The following is an 18346-nucleotide window of genomic DNA, read 5'->3' as shown; positions in this document are numbered from 1 at the left end:
AGCCCTAGTGAACTAATACATAAAAACTGAAAGCAGGTGAGGAGGTGGCGTAGTCAGCGGGGGATGCTGCGTGCTCACAAGCCTCCACAGGCTCTGACTTGGCTCGTCCAGTTGGTACCTGCACTGCCTCAACCAGATGCTAAACATCAAAAAGCCAAATGACCATTTGATGAATTTGAGGAAAACAGAAACTTAGATCAAATCTCTCTAGGGGAGACATCTGTGAAGGACTGGCAGAAGAAATGTTGGAGTTTTCCATAGAGTTCTTTAAAGACTCTGCAGACAAACTTTACACATTTGAAAACCATGCCTCATTTAGGAATTTTAACTAGATATTCACCCAGTGGTTAAACTAGTGATCAGGAACCTACATGATCAACAGGCCGACCTCCAAAAGCAAGTCTGATTGTCTCCTTCCACTGCGCTCAAATATTATGATTTGACTGGAAAAAACTGGATGTACTCACATGACAGTGTGTCTCTCCATGAACTGCTGGCTAGACAGCAGTTCAATGAATTAATAAGCAAATTAAAATTATCCTCCTTGGTCTGTTCAGGAAAATGTATTAGATGGCCAGCCTATTTTTAAACACTTTAAAAGCTGTAAATCCAAGACTACTGCTTTGTTCTGCAACTGAATTGGTGTCTTATCTTTTCCATTTCCATTTCTGCAGGCAGTTAGACTGTATGTAACAGCTTTTACATTGGATTGAAAGAATATATCATTTTCCATCCTATCCTTGAGTTTTAATTTTTAATATCTGATGAATTATTTTAGATATTTTGTTTGATTTCCTCACACAATATTCCTTATCTTTTATTATATCTACAAATGTGTATATACTTTAAGATAGAAATCTTACAAAAAAGAGAAATAAAAAGAAGGGGAAAGTCTTGGGAGCAATATGAATTGGTTTACTCTTCATACTCAGAAGGACTCACTGCAAAAACTTACATGCAGAATGGCAACCCAACCTTCCTATTCCTTATTAAAATGAGACTCATTAAAGAGTTTAAACCAACAACAATCCCAGGCCCCTTTGAAAGTGTAAGACCGTTTCTGAGCCCTTTATTATTGGAGTGACAGGGGCAGAATGGGAATTCTCAAAAAGATGACCATTTCTCTTGTGACTACCAATGTGTGGCTTGCAGTGGGACAACACAAGGAGACATGTTATGGCTTTCTTCCTGTAATTTTTTTTAACTTAAGATTGGTGTAGAATCAGCTGCAGAAACACAGGGGTTCTGAGAAACAAATACTCAAAAATCTCCCAAGATTCTCCCCCAAAGAAAAGTAGGAGGAAATGCCATCTCCATAGGCTGAGTGGCACAACATAATAAACAAGGTCAAAAAGTATAAGAAGATGCTACCTAAATTGTGAAGGGTAAAATAAATGTAAGTGCTGTTAGTATTAGTAAAAAGAGCTCTGGTCCTAGACTTGGATCAGCCTGAAGTAGCTGTCTATCTGTAGGCAAGTTTCTAAAACTTCCTAAACTTTAATTTTTCTAACAGCAAAATGAAAAGATGGAACCATTTAGAATGTATTTGATTTCACATTCAGACATCCAATGGCAGAAGACTAATAGGCTAGCTTTCATTACTTCTTGGTAGATGAGAGATTGATCTACCATCTTGTTATTTGTTTTCTGTTTATCCCATCTGTTTGTTTGTTAATTGTAGGTGTGTGTATAGAACTTTTAAAAGTGAAAAACACAATATCTGAAATTAAAAATTCACTAAATGGGCTTAACAGAAGATTAAACATTGTAGAAAAATGAATGAATTTGAAGACCTATCTATAGAATTTATCTAAAATAAAGCCAGAGAAATTAGGCTAAAAATAAAATTGAACAGAGACTTAGTGACCTATTATATCAAGTGTTCTAAGATACATATTAGACTTCCGATAGACAGTAGAGAGAAGAAATTTAAAAATATTTGAAGGAAAAATCACTGCAAAATTTCTAAATTTGATAAAGATTATAAACCAAAAGTTGGTTATTTGAAAAGATCAATACAACTGACAAATCTTTAGCCAAACTGGCCAAGAGAAAAGAAGATTCAAATAACTAAAATCAGGATTGAAAAAGGCATCATGATCAACCTTACAGAAAGAAAAAGGATTATAAAGGAATAGTATGAACAACTCTATGCCAACAAACTAAGTGCTTAATGAAAGAAAATTCCTAGATATACACATCCCAACTCTATCTATGAGGTTGGTAATATCCTGAATACCAAATGGTAGTACCAAAAAGATAAATGACAAAAGAAAACTAAAGACCAATATCCCTTATGAATAATGCAAAAATTCTCAATGAAACACTAGTAAAATTATTCCATCAACACATGAAGAGGATTATATGCCATGACTAAGTGGGATTGATCCAAAAATGCAAGGTTGGTTTAACATAGGAAAATCAATCAATGCAATAAATCTATTACTAGAATAAAGAACAAATACCACATAAGCATCTAAATAGATGAAAAATCATTTGACAAAATCCAACACTTTTCAAGATAAAAACTCTCAACAAGCTAAGGATTGAAGGGAACTTCATCAACCTGGTAAAGGGAATCTATTACAAACCTACAGCTAACATATTAAATGATGAAGAGCTAAATGCTTTTTCCCGAAGATCAGGAACAGAACAAAAATATCTACTCTCACCACTTTTACTCAACATTGTACTAGAAGAACTAGCCAGGGAAATTGGCAAGTAAAAGCAATAAAAGATATCCAGATTTGAAAGAAAGAGTAAAACAATCTACATTTGCAGATGACATGATTCTGTAGACAGAAAATCCTAAGAAATTCACTAAAGACTGTTGAAACTAATAAGAAAAAGTTCAGGATAAGTTAAAGTATAGAAAATCCTAAGAAATTCACTAGAAACTATTGAAACTAAAAAGAAAAAGCTTAGGATAGGCCAAAGTATACAAGATCAACATATAAAAGTCTATTTTATTTCCATACTAGGAATAAAATCTCTGAAGTGATATTAAGAAAGCAATCCCTTTTATAATAGTATCAAAAATAATAAAATATATAGAAATAAGTTTAACAAAATAAACCTAAGACTTGTACACTGAAAACTGGAAAATGTTATTGAGACAAATTAATGGAGACCTAAGGGAATGGGAAGATATCCCATGATCATGGATCAGAAGACTTAATATTGTTAATATGGCAGTACTTCCCAAACTGATCTAAAGATTTCATACAATTCTGGTCAGAAACTCAGCTCACTTTTTTTTTCAGCAACTGACAAGTCAACGCTAAAATTCACATGGAAATACAAGAAACCCACAGTGGCCAAAATAATCTTTAAAAAGAACAAAGATGGAGGACTACCATTTCCTAGTTTCAAAAGTTACTGGAAAGCTACAGAAATCAAGACTGTGTTGTACTGGCACAGAATAGACCTATATATTAAGGGAATAGAATTGATAGTACAGAAATAAACACTCATATTTATAGGTAATTGATTTTTTACAATAATGCTAAAGTTGATTTAATGGGGAAAGAATAATCTTTTCAACAAATGTTACTAGAACAATTGGATGTCCACATGCAGAAGAATGAATTTAGGTCCTTTCTTTACATCATATGTGAAAATTAACTCACAGTGGATCACAGACCTAAAATATTAAAGCTAAAACTATAAATCTCTTAGAAGAAAACACAGGAATAAACATTTGTGGCCTTGAGTTAGGCACTGATTTCTTATATATGACACCTGAAGGCACAAGTGATAAAAAAGAAGATATGTTGTAATTCATCAAATCATAACCTTTTGTGTTTTGAAGTATGCCACCAAGAAAGTAAAAAGAGGGATGAACAGTACAAATTTGTTCTTCTTTTAAAATACATTTTAATTCTTCGTACAGAAATCATTGTAGCAGATATCTTTTAACAGATCTGTATGAATGCATATAAAGTATGACAAAATGTTATATAAATAACAGCATAAATGAATTTTCTGGAAGTGTTGGCAGCTAAGCAGCTAGACCAGTTTTTTTTGCCTAAAACTACCTATTCATTTGAGAATTTCATAGCATATCATAGATGTTACCAGAACCTTTGTTCAACAAGCTGACATTAGAGCCACCATAAACTATTTTAAAGACAAAGATAATAAAAAGACAACCAAAGGGACACCTGGGTGGCTCAGCTGGTTAAGTGTCTGCCTTCAGCTCGGATCATGATCCCAGGGTCCTGGGATTAAGCCCCACATCGGGCTCCTTGCTCAGTGGGGAGCCTGCTTCTCTCTCTGCCTCTCCCCTCCTCCTCCTGCTCTCTCTCTCTCTGACAAATAAATAAATAAAATCTTAAAAAAAAAAAGACAACCAAAACATTTGCAAATTGTATATTGATAAGGTACTTGTATGCAGAATATATAAATAACTCTTATAATTCAATAATAATAACAAATAACCCCATTAAAAGTGGGCAAAATATTGAACAGGCATCTCTCTAGAGATATATGAATGGCAAATAAATAAATTAAAAGATGTTTAACATCATTACTCATTAGAGAAATGCAAATCAAAGCCATGACACACCCACAAGGATGAGGTATAATGAAAAAAATGATGTTTGGTAATAAAGAAATATAATTTAAAAATAACCCATGGGTCAAAGAGGAATTACAATAGAGATTATAAAATATTTCTTTTAAGATTTTATTTATTTAGTTATTTGTCAGAAAAAGCACAAGCAGGGGGAGTGGCAGGCAGAGGGAGAAACAGGCTCCCCACTGAGCAAGGAGCCTGACACGGGACTCAATCCCAGGACCCTGGGATCATGACCTGAGCCAAAAGCAGATGCTTAACCAATTGAACCACCCAGGTGTCCTGAGATTATAAAATATTTTTAACCAGTCATTAATGAAAAAAATCTCACGAAATTGTGAGATGCACCCAAATACTTTGCCTTAGTGGAAAATTTATTCTGTTCAAAACATATGTATTAGAAAAGAAGACTGAAAATCTGATGTAAGCATCCATCCTCAAGAATTTAGACAAAATAACAGCAAATTATTCTTAAAATGGAGAACAGAAAAGAGAAGAAATTGGTAAAATAGAAACCAAAAAGCAAGTGAAAAGGATCAACAAAGCCAGAAACAGATTCTTTGAAAAGACTAATAAAATTGAAGTATTCCTGCTGAGATTGCGGAAAAAAATGAGAGAAGGAAGGCGAAAGTAGTTGATATGAGGAATGAGAAAAGGGACATCATTACAGATCCTGCTACATTAAAGAGATAACTGCATGATTTTATGTACAATATTATGTCTAAAATTTTATGTTGAACGGACAAATTCCTTTAAAAAATTCAAAATACTAAAACTGACTTAAGACGGATATTTGAATAGCCCTATTACTATTAAAGAAAATGAATTTGTAATTGAAAACCTTCCCATAATGAAAACTACAGGCCCAGGTGGCTTCACCACTCTTACAATACTCTCCCAGAAAATAGATAGTTCCTAATTCATTTTTGGAGGCTGGCTTAATCTTAATACCAAAACCTGGTAAGACCATTATAAGAATGAAAATTCACACAGCTCAATTTCATTCATGAGCAAAAATATCAAACACAATATTAGCAAATCAAATTACCAATACATAAGAAGGTTAACATGTAGGGGTACCTGGATGGCTCAATTGGTTAAGTGACCGACTTTTGATTTTGGCTCTGGTCATGACCTCAGGGTCATGGGGTTGAACCCCACCTTGGACTCTGCACTCACTTGGTGTGGAGCCTGTTTAAGATTCTCTTTCTCCCTCTGCCCCTTCCTGCTTGTATGTGTGTGCTTTCTCTCTCTCTCTCAAAAAAAGGGCTAACATTTAAAAACTCAGTTGACTTTATTCCAGGAGTACAAGGTTAAACCAACATTTGAAAATCAATCAACACAAATTAACTACATCAACATATTAAAGGAGAAAGTAATATGACCAAAATAGATGCAGAAAATGATTCAACATCCATTTACGATTAAATCTCTTGAATTAGAAATTAAAGTTAACTTTGTTAATCTTATAAATAGTACCTTAAAAAAGAACACTAGCCTATAGCAAATATCATACTTAATGGTGAAATGTTGAAATCTTTCCCTCTATAATGATAAAGAAGATGACAAGAGTGTCCATTATCATCACTTCTCTTCAGCTTCACGTGGGTGGTCCTAGCCAGTGCACTACATCAAGAAAAAACAAAAAGTGTAAGAATTGTGACAAAATAAAAATATGATTTTCCATGGGTGATATGATTAAATATGTAGGAAATCCAAAAGAATTTATCACTAAATTATTAGAATGAATCAGTGACTTTTACCAAGGTTGCTGTGTAGAGTACAAGATCAAAATACAGAATTCAAATGAATTTTATACATCAGCAAGAATAAAAAAAATAAAAATTTAAGACAATATGTACTCATTTACAAAAGCATCAAAAATTCAAATACCTAGTAACAAATATTTTAATATTTTAAAATATGTGGATCAACATCTTAACACAGAAAACTATGAGTATTACTGAAAAAAGTAAAACAAATAGAAGAATATATGTTCATGGACTAGAAGACTCAATATTAGAAAGATGTCAGTTCTCTCCAAATGTATCCATAGATTTCATTCAGCACATTAAAAATCATAACAGGTTTTAAATGGAATTTCAATAATGATTTTTAAATTATATGGGAATGCAAAAGCAAAAACAGCCAAGATACTTTCGAAGAACAATAACGTGAAAGATAGCAAAACTTCATCGTAAAGCTATAGCAACTAAAACAATGAGGTTTATTTGTCAGATAGAAAAATAGACCAATGGAATGGTATAGAGCCCCAAAACAAAGCCACACGTATTTGGATAGTTGATAGGACAAGTAGTAGTGCATACAAGTGGAAAAAAGACAAATGGTGCTGAGTTAGTTGGAAACTTTAAATGGAATTTTTAAAAATCTCAATGCCTACCTCAACTCTACACAAAAATCAATTCCAGATGGACTGTAGTTCTGAAATTAACAAGAAAACCAAAAAGGTATATAGAAGAGAATATGAGACATTGTTATCACCTTAAGGTAGAGACAAACTTCTTAAACAGGATGGAAGAAATACTTATTCATATAGAAAATTACTGATAAATTGGACATTATTAAAATAAAGAATTTGTTTATTAAAAGACATCATTAAATGAGTAAAAAAGCAAGCCTCGGCAGAAGGTTTTGGGCTTGTATCTAGAATATATAAAGAACTATAAATTACTAAGACAGAAAGCCTAACAAAAAATTAGGTAAAAGGCTTGAATAGTAACATCACAAATACACCAATAGGGAAATAAGTATCTGAAAAGGTGTTCAACCACATTAAGACATTAAGGAAATGCAAATTAAAGCCACAGTGAGACACCATTTTCCACCTACCATCAGGACAAAAAATGAAAAGACAGACCATACCAAGCTGGTGGGGCATTGTGAACTCCCTTAGACTCCCATTGTGCTGGTGGGTGGGTGTAAATTAACACAAGTACTTTGGAAAACAATTTGGTATTATTTAAGAAGGTGAACATATGCATACTCTCTAACAAGTAATTCCACTTCTACGTGTCACGTGCACCAAGAGAGATACACACAAATGTTTATAGCAGCATCATTCTCAAGAGCCCAAATCAGGAAACAACCCAAATGCCCACTACCAGAAGAATGAATAACTTGTGTCATATTTGTAAAACGGAGTAATACAGGACAATAAAAACAAACAAGCTGAAACTACAGCTACAGGGATAAATTTAGCAACAGTGGTAAACTTCAAAAACAAAATATTTAATGAAAATAAAAAGAAAGGAATATATACCCTATGATTCCATTTATAAGTCTCCAGATGGGAGACTAAACTATAAGAAAAACTAAATTATTAGAAAATAAATTATATAAGAAAATAAAACAATCAGGACACTGGTTATTTGGAGAGACAGGAATAGTGATTGAGATAGGTGCCAAGATAACTGCTGAGATACTTGATGTGCTCCATATCTTCACCCAGAAGTTCTTTGGGGATCTGTGATCATTTAGTTCACTAAAACATTTGTATTGTGTACTTTTCTGTAAGATTATAATACTTTATAACAAAATGCATTCTATGAAGTACCGCAAAGTATTATTATTTTTATTCATTCATGATTAGATTTTTCTTATAATAAAATACAGAAAATTGAGATCAAATACTTCTTCCCTCATCCCTATATATGACTTTTTCTAGCCTTTCTCAATATATCTGGCCTATCAGATGTCGGGTCTGTGATCCTATGAGATCATGGCACAAAAACGTTGTTTGCCAGAAAAAGAAAAACTTCTATGAAGAATTCAGAGATGTCTGTTTTATTTTGCCCAGATAGCTTCAAAACAATGAGCAATACCACACAAGGAGAATAGCATAAAGAAGCACCCAGAGGGACAGTAGTCTGCCCTGTTTGGTTTTGATGATCTCTGGAAACTCTTCAAATAGATAATTTCTATTCATTCTGTCTCATCAAGAATTACCCTATAAAAATCTGCTATTCATTGCTATAAAGGGAGATACTGTTCTTTTACTTCATGTATGAATTACCCACTTATACCAGTGAAGATGTTTATTTCAAAACCTTTGAAGGCTGACTGCTAGATGGGAACTTGTTGAAAATCTAAAGTCATTTATCTTTGGATCTACTTGCTGAAAATCCTTATCTCTGAACAAGTCAAACTTCACAAGTAACTAAGGTTTGTAGGTAAGCAGAGGGACTCGAAAAATGTCACAATAATGGGGCTGCCATTGTCAAATGGAGATCAGTTATAGCAGTCACCATAATTCAATCAAGGTGGAATTGGAAGAAAAAAATTTTTTTTTTCTAGAGCAAGTGTAAAATTCTGATCACAAACAGTTTAGAACTTTTAACACATGGAAATTTTTTGCAATAGGAAATTGAAAGTTCTGGGTTTCTGTGGATATATTATATATAAATATACATTCAATCACTTATTATAAAAAGTTTTTCCCAGTTTGTATAGTTGTTACTAAGAGGTATTTTTCTTTAAGGCATTTAATATGGCTTTCCTCTAATAGAGGTAATTAGGCCTTATATTAATGCTTACAAACCCAGAATTAGGGGCGCCTGGGTGGCACAGTTGTTAAGCGTCTGCTTTCGGCTCAGGGCGTGATCCCAGTGTTCTGGGATCGAGCCCTACATCAGGCTCCTCTGCTAGGAGCCTGCTTCTTCCTCTCCCACTCCCCCTACTTGTGTTCCCTCTCTCCCTGGCTGTCTCTCTCTGTCAAATAAATAAATAAAATCTTTAAACAAAAAACCCAGAATTAGCTGCCATCTTCCAAACAGAAGTCCTGAAAATGTTCAAAGTAACTTTTTCCTCATGGGTTAACTTCATTATTGACTTTTACAACCCTGTGCTGCTGAGGAAGTGTTCTTGAATTGTTTCCTGCTTGTGACCACCTTCTTCAGATTTGCCTTTCACTCACTTGTGCAAAGACCTGCTGTCTGCTTTTTCTCTGAAGAAATGATTATACAAATCATTACATAGACTTATTAAAGATATGTTTTGTTTAATTAGAAATGTTTAGAAGGTGGAGGTAAGTGGGTCATGTTTCAAAAACTTAAATGCAATTGAAGAGAACCCCTCAGTAGTGCAAAGTCTATATTGCCAATGGAGAGGCATGTACTTTACCAGCCATTTGGCAGATGTTTGGGAAACATGTTGAGACAGTCTGCACTGGAGTGCAACTTCAGTAAATTCCTAGAGTAACAGAAAAGTACTGATGATGGGTATTAAGGAGGGCACATATTGCATGGTGCACTGGGTGTTATACGCAAGTAATGAATCATGGAACTTTACATCAAAAACTAGGGTTGTACTGTATGGTGACTAACAAAATATAATAAAAAATATTATTATAAAATTTAAAAAAGAAAAAAAAGTACTGAGAGAAACTCTTTGTCCCAATAAACTTGAAAAATAGGTTTCACTCATGTGTTCATTCAACAAATATTTATTGGATATCTATCACATGAAAGTCACTGGTGCTTAAGGCTAAATTGGTGAAAAATGTTACAATAGTCCAATGAAAGAAAAACAGGAAAAATTATATGAAATTAAATACCAAATTAAGCTTATACTTAAATACAGATAACATTTTCCTTTGCAATATATACAAATATCAAATCATAATGTTGTATATCTGAAACTAATAAAATGTTATGTCCATTACATCTAAAAAACCCATTTTCCTTTGAAAATAATCAGAAACAAGATAACCACGAGACACATTCTTGATTCTCTCTATTACTGTCATCAGAAGTAAATCAAACCTAGGCCTATTTGTCTAGAGGCCATTATCCTGAAGTATAAACAAGCACAGATGAAGTTAATTAGCTTCCCTTGAGCTAGGCTTACTTCAAATTGCCCTGGCTTTGATGGAAACATCATTAAAGATGTTTAATAACAATCCCTGAGACTCCACAGCCTTTTAAGAAAACTGAGGAAGCAGAAGACATTTCTATCACATTGAAGAGTCAGAATATTTCTATTTCAGAATACTGAAAAACAGCATCTCTATTATATCAGATGCTAGTGCCTAAGAGATGATGCAAATGCATTAATAATTACCATAAAGTCTGTATTATACTGAGATAAAACTGGTTTAAATCTTACTCAACAAAATATATATAAATGAGTAGAGTAAACAGATGATGGATTTTTTTTCCTTAAATCACTGAAACAGGCCACCATATCTGTCATACGTAAATAGATACCAGCTCAGTGACCATACAGATAATTAATATTACCTCAAAAAAGTGAAATAATCATAAAATATTAATTCTTCATTTCCTGAGGGAAAAAAGTGGGATATTTATAAATTTTATCTCTTCTTATTTGTTGAAGCTTTATGAAATATGGTATTCAATTTACTAAATGTGTAGGTATAAGATGCAAAATTTCCTCTAAGTACAGCAACAAAAATTTAAAACACAAAAAACGCCTGCGTGGCAAAGGAAACCACTAACAAAATGAAAAGACAGCCTACCAAATGGAAGAAAATATTTGCAAATCATATCTGATGAGGGGTTAGTATCCAAAATATATAAAGAACTCATACAACTTAATAGCCAAAACCCCCAAACAATCAAATTAAAAAATGGGCGGAGGCTCTGAATATATATTTTTCCAAAGAAGACATACACATGGCCAAAAGCTACCTAAAAAGGTGCTCAACATCACTAATCATCAAGGAAAATGCAGATTAAAACCAAAATGAGATACCAGCTCACACCCGTTAGAATGGCCATTACCAAAAAAACAAGAGTGGTGCCTGGGTAGCTCAGTCAGTTAAGCATCTGGCTTTGGCTCAGGTCCCCCCAGGACCCTGGGATGGAGCCGCATTGATCTCCCTGCTCAGTAGGGAGTCTGCTGCTCCCTCTCCCCCTGCTCATGCTCTCTCTCTCTCTTGCTTGCCCACTCTCTCTCTCTAAAATGAATAAATAAAATCTTTTTTAAAAAGACAAGAAATAACAAGTGTTGATGAGGATGTGGAGAAAAGGGAACCCTATGCACTATTGGTGGGAATGTAAATCCCACTGTGGTGAATAGTATAGAGGTTCCTCAAAAAATTAAAAATAGCACTGCCATATGATCACTCAATTCCACTTCCAGGTATTCACTCAAAGAAAATAAAAACACTAATTCAAAAAAGACATAAGCAACTCCATGTTCATTACAATATTATTTACAATAGCCAAGGTACAGAAACAACCTAAGTATGCAATGTTAGATGAATGGATAAAGAAAATGTGGTGTGTATGTGTATATATATATATTTGAGTATTATTCAATCATAAAAAAAGAATGATACTTTGCCATTTGCTACAACATGGATGAACTTCAAGGGCATTGCAATAAATAAAATAAGTCAGATAGAGAAAGGATAACTTATAAATCTTTAAAAAGGCATCTTTAAAAAAAAAACAAGTTCATAGATACAAGAAAAGATTCGTGGTTGCCAGAGGTGAGGGGTGGAGTGTGGATAAAACAGGTGAAAGGAGCCAAAGAATACAAACTTCCAGTTATAAAGTAAATAAGCCATGGGGATGTAATGTGCAGCATGGCAATCATAGTTAATAATACTGTATTGTGTATTTGAAGGTTTCGAAGAGAGTAGATCCTAAAAGTTCTCATCATAAAAAAGAAAAATTATAACTATGTATAGTGACAGGTGTTAACTAGACTTACTGTGATCATTTCACAATGTATACAAATAACAAATCAATATGTTGTACACCTGAAACTAATATAAGGTTGTGTTAATTATACCTCAGTTAAAAAAGGGGAATGGGCTTTCCCCCAATATTAAGTCATGGAACCACAGAAAGAGAAGGGGCTCAGACAGGATCCCAGGAACATGTTTTCCCAGCTGAAAAGCTGGTTTTTCTCATAAGAAGAGCTTTCCCCTATATTAAAGGCCTGGAGAATTGCTCTACTCAGCTTCAATGGCCCCCTTTTTTACTCCCATGCCATAACCCTCTGCCCACCTCAACTGGCAGTAATAAAGGTACACTCTCTAACCACATTCCAAAGAAAGGAACTGCTTTAACTATGAATTTGGGTATGCAATCTGAAGGCCAAAGAGAAAAAAAATGAAGAAAAATGAACAGAGCCTCAGAAAAATGTAAGACACTATTAAACTCAGCAATATACATGTACCGGAAATACCAGAAAACAGGAGAGAAAGAAGAAGCAGAAAAAATATCTCAATAAATGATGGCTAAAAAGTCACAAATTTGATGTAAATATTAACCTACACGTACAATAAGCATAACAAACTAAAAGGAGGATAAACACAAAGATACCAATATTCAGACACATCATACTCAAGATGTTGAAACTAAAAACAAAAAGAAAAATTTGAAAGCAGCAAGAGAAAAACAACTCAGTATATACCCTAATAAGATTAACAGCTGACTTCTCAACTGTTCTAAGAGAATTCCAGAAGACTAACAGCTGATTTATCATCAGAAACAATACAAGCCAGAAAGCAGTAGGATGACATATCCGAAGTGCTAGGAAAAATAACTTTCAATCAAGATTTCCATATCCAACAAAATTATCTCTCAGAAATGTAAGTTAAATGAAGAGTTTCCAGTTAACCCCAGAATATAACAAGTGTTTGTAAGGACATAGAGAGATTGGAACTTTTTGTTATTGATGGGAATGTAAAATGGTTCAGCTGCTAGAGAAAACGGTATGGCAGCTCCTCAATAAATTAAAAGTAGAATATTGTATGATCCAGCAATTCCACTGTTCTGTATTTACCCAAAATAATTGAAAGCAGGGTCTCAAAGAGATATTTATATACTCATGGTCATAGCAGAATTACTCCCAATAGCCAAAAGACAGAAGCAATGCAACTGTCCATCAACGGATAAATGGACAAAATTTGATATATATGTACAATGGAATATTATCCAGCCTTAAAAAGAAGGAAATTCTTGGATGCCTGGCTGGCTCAGTCTGTTAAGCATCCGCCTTCAGCTCAGGTCATGATCCCAGGGTCCTGGGATCTAGTCCCGCATCAAGCTCCTTGCTCAACAGGGAGCCTGCTTCTCCCTCTGCGTGCTAATCCCCTGCTTGTGCTCTCTTTCTCTCTCTCTCTGACAAATAAATAAATAGAATCTAAAAAAAAAAAAAAAAGGAAATTCTGATACATGCTACAACATAGATGAATCTTCAGGACATTATGCTAAGTGAAATAAGCAAGATACAAAAGGACAAATATTATAAAATTCTGCTTATGTGAAGTATCTAGAGTAGTCAAATTCAGACAGACAAAAAGTTTTATGATAGTCTTCAGAGGCTGGAGGAAGGGGGAGGGGAATGGGGAATTACCGTTTAATGGGTATAGAGTTTCAGTTCTGCAAGATGAAAAGAGTTCTGGAGATGGTGGTGAGGTTGCACAACAATATGAGTGTATTTAATACCACCAAACTATACATTCAAAATGGTAAAGATGGTAAATTTAAAGTTATGTGTATTTTATCACAATTTTAAAAAATAAATAATTTTTTGTGAGTAATTATATAAAACAATATGTATATCATTGCGCTATTGGGCCTATATAGAAATGTAATACATTTGACAGTAACATCACAAAGGAGATTTGTGGTAACAGAACTGAGTTGGCATAAGGAAATAACACCAGTTGGTAATTCAAATTCACAGGAAGAAATAAAAAATGATAAGTAAGAAGGTTAATATATTTTTTAACTCTATAAATATACTTGTTCTCTCTTTTCTTCTCTAAGCTTCCTTAAAGACATAAAATTATAAGAAGTAAATATAACAATGTACTATTGGCTTTATAATATATAAAGAACTAAAATCTATATCTTACACTTTATACACACACACACAGAGGCAAAAAGGGAGAGAGTAGAGCTATACAGGAGTAACATTTCCATATATAACTGTAGTTAAGTTAATCAAAATATGAAGGGTTTCTAATACAATATATATTACAGTGTGTAGAATAATCACTAAGGAAAAAACTAAAAAATATGGTTAAAAAGTCATTACATGAATTAAAACGTTACACTAGAAAATATTCACTTAATGCAAAAGAAGGCACTAACATAGCAACAAAGGGAAAAGAAGACATGACATATATAAAGAAAACAAAATGTTAAACAACAGAGGTAAATCTAGCCATACCGGGGTGCCTGGGTGGCTCAGCTTGTTAAGTGTCTGACTCTTGGTTTCAGCTCAGGCCATGATCTTGGGGTCCTGGGATTGAGCCCGGCATCAGGCTCCATGCTCGGTACAGAGTCTGCTTGTCCCTCTCCCTCTCCCTCTGCCTCTCCCCCTGCTCATGTTCTGTGTTTCTCTTTCTCAAATAAATAAAGAAATAAAATCTTTTTAAAAACCTAACCATACTAATAATAACATTAAATTTGAATGTTAAACAATCCAATCAAAAGGCAGTGGCAGTCAGACTGGGGGAAAAAAAAGATCTAACTATATGTTGTCCACAAAATACACATTTTTAGATTCAAAGACAGAATGAGTTGAAAGTTTAAGTATTGAGAATACACACTATTATAAGTAGGAACTATTACATGAGTAGAATGACTATATAAAAATATTAGACAAAATAGACTTTAAAACAAAAAATAATACTGGAGGTAAATGGAGAGATTTTATAATTATAAATGAATCAATACACTAAGAAGATAGAATAATTATAAGCACATGTACCTAACAACAGAGTCCCAAAATAAATGAGGCAAAAACTGACAGATTCTGAGTGAGAAATAGACAATTCAACAATAATAATTGAAGACTTCAATCCTCTATTTTGAATAATGATAGAACATTTGGCAGAAGATCAACAAGGAAACAGAATATTTGAACAATATTACAAACCAACAAGACATCTTTGGTACCTGTAGAACACTCTGCCTCAAAACGGTAGAATACACAGTCTTCTCAAGTAGAGATGGAAAATATACAGAATAGATCATATAGTAGGCCATAGAATAAGCCACAATATACTTATGAAGTTTGAAATCAGTAAAGTATGTTCTATGACCACAAGAGAAAAAAAATTAGAAATCAATAATAAAGGATATTTGGAAAATTCAAAGATATATGGAGATTAAATAAGATATTCCTAAATAACCAATGGGCCAATGAGAAATCACAAGGGGAACTAGAAAATGTTTTGAGATAAATGAGAAAGAAAACACAACATACCAAAATTTATATGATGCAGTTAAAGCATTGATTAGAGGAAAATTTACACTTGTAAGCACTTTTATTTAAAAAAAAAAAGAAAAATCAATAACCTAATATTCCGATATAAGGAATTGTAAAAAGGAAAGATAAACTCAAAGCAAGCAGAAGGAAGAAACTAATAAAGATTACACTGGTAATGAATGAAACAGAGAATATAACAGAGAAAATTAACAAAATCAAAAGTTGATTCTCACAAAATATAAGCAAAAATGTCATAACTTTAGTTAGACTTAGAAAAGAGGGGAGGTAGATAAGATTCAAATTTCTAAAATCAAGATTATAAGAAGGGGATTGCTAACACCCTTACAAAAAATTAAGAGATTATAGGGGGATACTACACACAATGGTATGCCAACAAATAAGATAATTTAGATGAAATGGACAAATTCAAAGAACACACACTTCTAAGACTGACTCAAGAAGAAATAGAAAATCTGATAAGATTGATGACAAGCAAAGAGATTGAATGAATTTAAAAACTACCCAGGACAATATGGCCTCACTGGTGAATTCTATCAAACATTTAAAGAATTAATGTCAATCCTTAACAAACCATGCAGAAAATAAGAGAAACACTAATTCTATGAGATTAGTATTACCTGGATATCAAAACCAGACAAAGTTATCACAATAAAATAAAACTATAGGCCAATGTTTTTTTATGAAGATAGATACAAAAAATATTCAACAGAAAATGAAACAGAAAAAGTTTCTTGTATTGGAATATCAGCTTATTGATTTGAGATCTTTCTTTTTTTAATACAAGTGCTTACATGTATAAATTTCCCTCTAACCAATATTCAAAGAATATTCAAAGCAATCCAAATCCAGCAACACATTAAAAAGATTATAAAAAGGATTATATGCCATGACAAGTGGAAGTGCATTTATTTCAGAAATGCAAGGTTTGGTCAAACATCCAAAAATAAATTCTTGTAATATACCACATTAACAGGATAAAGGACAAAAACTATATAAGCATCTTGATGCTTATATAAAACTTGATGCAGAAAAAAAAGTATTTGACAAAATCTAGCACTTTTTCATGAAAAAGAAAGGTCAGCAAAATAGGAATAAAAGGGAACTTCCTCATTGTGACAAAGGGCATTTATTACAAACCCACAGCTAACTACACTTACTATGACTCTTAAATCAGGAACAAGACAAGGATATCTTCTCTCATCACTTCTATTCTACATTTTATTGAAGAATCTAGTCAGAGAAATAGACAAGAAAAAAATGTTGAGAAGGAAGAAGTAAAACTCTATTTACAGATGACATGATATGGTATCCAGAAAATCCTAAGGGGACCACTAAAAACCTATTACATAAAAAATTCAGCAAGATTGCAAGATTTAAGATCATTATAAAAATATCAATTGCATTTCTATATACTAGCAATAAATAATCTGAAAATGAAGTTAAGAAATAATTAGGCAGTAGCATCTAAGAGAATACAACACTTTGAAATAAATGTGTCAAATCAGGTGCACTGAAAACTACAAAACATTGTCAAAAGAAATGAATGGAAGGAAGGAAGGAAGGAAGGAAGGAAGGAAGGAAGGAAGGAAGGAAGGAAGGAAAAGAAAGAGAAAGAAAGAAAGAAAGAGAGAGAGAGAGAGAAAGAAAGAAAGAAAGAAAGAAAGAGAGAAAGAAAGAAAAAGAAAGAAAAGAAAAGAAGAGAAAAGAAAAGAAAAAAGAAATCCCATATCACACATTCATGGGTCAGAAGGCTCAATATTGTTAAGAAGGCAATATTCTCCAAATTGGTCTATTTAGATTCAGTGCACTTCTGATCAAAACCAGCTGCCCTTTTTTGCAGATGTTGACAAACTGATCCTAAAATTCATATCAATGCAACCCACTCAGAGTAGTTAAATGTTTTCTTGTTTATATTGAAAAAGAAGAAGTTGGAGGAATCCCACTTCCTTGTTTCAAAATGTACTACAAAGTTACAGTAATCAAAACATGGTGGTACTGGCATAAAGACAGACATGTATGTCAAAAGAACAGAATTCGAGTCCAAAAATAAACCCTCACATTTATGGTCAATTTATTTTCAACAAGGATGCCAAGGCAATTAGATGGAAAGATAATAGTCTTACTACAAATGGTGCTTAGATAAGCACCATCTTTTTTTATGAAAGAAAAAGAAGAAAAGAAAGAAAGAAAGAAAGAAAGAAAGAAAGAAAGAAAGAAAGAAAGAAAGAAAGAAAGAAAGAAAGAAAGAAAAAGAAAGGAAGGAAGGAAGGGGACGTGAACCCTTTCCTTATGCTGCACAGAAAAGTAACTCGAACTAAATCGTAGACCTAAATGGAAGAGCTTAATCTATAAAACTTTTATAAGAGCTTAATCTATAAAACCTGGGTGGCTCAGCCAGTTAACCGTCTGCCTTCCACTCAGGTCATGATCCTAGTGTCCTGGGATGCAGCCCTATGTTGGGCTCTCTGCTCAGTGAGGAGTCTGCCTCTCCCTCTCCTTCTGCCTGCCACTCCCCCTGCTTATGCTCCCTCT

At 33.4% G+C, this 18346-nt stretch overlaps 1 protein-coding gene across 8 annotated transcripts in view; it reads right to left on the bottom strand.

Moving 5' to 3' along the window:
- Nucleotides 1–3725: 3725 nt before the first annotated feature.
- The window catches only part of TSGA10 (testis specific 10), a 188743-nt gene continuing 174122 nt past the window's right edge, over nt 3726–18346 (bottom strand). For 5 of the 8 annotated variants that reach the window (XR_015725131.1, XR_015725129.1, XR_015725132.1 and 2 more), the window contains one exon: nt 3726–6202. The gene's annotated coding sequence lies outside the window, so the exon portion shown is untranslated. The remainder of the gene's footprint in view (nt 6203–18346) is intronic. The other 3 variants (XR_015725128.1, XR_015725127.1, XR_015725126.1) reach the window with 3 other exon arrangements.

This window comes from Ursus americanus, chromosome 7 (assembly GCF_024610735.1).
Source record: "Ursus americanus isolate L20-20 chromosome 7, mUrsAme1.1.p, whole genome shotgun sequence".
NCBI lineage: Eukaryota > Metazoa > Chordata > Mammalia > Carnivora > Ursidae > Ursus > Ursus americanus.
The sequence above is the reverse complement of the archived record's forward strand: the minus strand, read 5'-3'. Positions and strand labels throughout refer to the sequence as shown.